Genomic DNA, 2158 nt, shown 5'->3' with positions numbered 1-2158 from the left:
GACTCGAATCACCAGCACACGGCCGAGGCATACATGTGTGCGAACGATGTGCGGTGCACTATAATCTGTATGGAACCGCTCGCCCGGTTCCGGCGGCATGGCGGTTGTAACTGTTCAACAACCATGTCTTGGACTGCGGATTTCATTAGACATTTCTTTAGTACATATATATAACACCTATTTAACCTGATTTATGTACACATGGCATTGTGTTTTTCATTCTGTTTGAATAGCATTGGAAATGAGATAAGAGTGAACTAGCAGTGGGAAGGCGTTATGACCGTGGGGACACGCCGCCGACGCCGGGACATCTGCATCTACGTGACGACGAGTGAGAGGCAGTATCAGTATGACAATCTCATACCAGGGTCAAGTCGCCACTAGCACGTTCGGATGTTTCTGGAAGCTTCTGTTGAGGTAAACCTTATTATAAAGCAAACTCTATGACAAGCCGGCCGTAAAATAACAAGTCGCCTGAAAGGGTAAAGTACAACACAAACGTACAGTACACGTGTGTGGAAATTCCTAACCAGATGTTGGAGTGCATGAAATAACCGATAAGCTTTCCATATCATATATTCATTTTATTCATTCATCATATTCAAGTCATCAATAAAATATACTAAGCTAAACAGTGTGAAATGGTTAAAGTAATTAAATGAAGCAGAAAGCATCCAATATAAGATCATATGTTAGACAAAATCAGGCTACAGTGAGCCAGTACTGGTTGAAGCAACGGTAGCGAAAAATGTGAGACTTCGAAATTGCATCCAGTTAACCCTAATAATTTATGGCATATATACATATAGCTTGCTGCAGCTGCATTGAAGTGTTTCACAGTTTAATGATGATCTCCTTTAGTTTTGTCTTTGCTTGTACAGTTTTGTAAAGCTTGTAGACCCATAAGTCGGTGACTATTGTATGTTTTTTTTTTCAGGTGGCGGGGCAGCTTGTGGCGACTCATATGGAAAGATCTCCTGCTTTTTGCCGTGATGTATGCTGTGATTAGTATAGTGTACAGGCGTGCGTTGGACGACAATCAGAAACGGTGAGAGCCTGATCGAATATAATGTGCATATTTCGAACATTATAACTTCTACATCGCACTTGAATATATAACGTGACAATCAGAAATAGTATGGGCCTGTTAGACTGCCATATTTTAGACATTGCCACTGCTCCCCTTCTACGTGGTACTTGAGTATATCACACGACAATCAGAAACGGTTATACAATATTATGTCCATGTTTTTGACGTCACCACCGCCCTCATGTCTTTGTCGCACTGAAATCGACATGACGCGAAATGCGTCAGCAGTCGCCAGATTTACTCATACCAACCTTTTTCTAAAGTCGATTTGCTACAGCTAAGTTATAGCTTATTGCTACAGCTAAGTTATAGCTTATGCTGCTTATTGCTACAGCTAAGTTAGAGCCTATTACTACAGCTATGCTAAGGTTTACTACTCGCTAACCTAAGCTATACCTTATTGCTACAGGTATTAAGCTATACCTTTTTGCTACAGGTATTAAGCTATACCTTTTTGTTATATATAACTTTCCAAGAGTTTGATCGGAATTATTTCTATTTAACTCTGTATTGGCGTCTTATTTCGTGGTGGAATAATCTTTCTATAATAAATCTAATCGGCATCCTGGGGAAATGTTTAATTTTCAGATCGGATCAATTGTATAGAAAGAAACATTATTGGTAAACACATATTTATCAAACCGTTGTTGTGCTTACATTACAGGAAAACCACGGGCATATTATTGTGGCCGGAAATGGTTTAATATTGTTAATAGTTGCTTGTAATAATTTATATATATATACACATATGCATGTATATATAATAAAAAATACCATGTTTGTAAATTTCATAGTAAATTGCTTCTGTAGCCCCTCCACAACAATGTGGCCAGCGGACAAGATGGCCGCCATTTTTCGGCTGGCTGTGTCTGGTCACGTGTTGAGGGGGGATATGGAAAAAATGGCTGCATCGTTTTGTCACTCATCAGGGAGGCTACTATCTTTTTATATATAAAAAATAAACTCACCCAAACATTAAACACTGTATTGCGTGTATTCCTAATATAGGCAGTATTCCTAGTATAGGCAGTATTCAAGGTGTCAGGTGAGAGGTGGTTACACCCGCAC

General features: G+C 39.4%; 1 long non-coding RNA gene across 1 annotated transcript in view; it reads left to right on the top strand.

Annotated features, from left to right (window-relative positions):
• LOC106808677 overlaps nt 1-1544 on the top strand; it is a 5499-nt gene extending 3955 nt beyond the window's left edge. Inside the window, exons 2-3 of the long non-coding RNA XR_001393799.1 lie at nt 234-417; nt 938-1544. This is a non-coding gene — a long non-coding RNA (uncharacterized LOC106808677). The remainder of the gene's footprint in view (nt 1-233; nt 418-937) is intronic.
• Nucleotides 1545-2158: the final 614 nt, after the last annotated feature.

The sequence above is a fragment of the Priapulus caudatus genome, unplaced genomic scaffold (genome assembly GCF_000485595.1).
Source record: "Priapulus caudatus unplaced genomic scaffold, Priapulus_caudatus-5.0.1 Scaffold295, whole genome shotgun sequence".
Classification (NCBI taxonomy): Eukaryota; Metazoa; Priapulida; class Priapulimorpha; order Priapulimorphida; family Priapulidae; genus Priapulus; species Priapulus caudatus.
The sequence above is the reverse complement of the archived record's forward strand: the minus strand, read 5'-3'. Positions and strand labels throughout refer to the sequence as shown.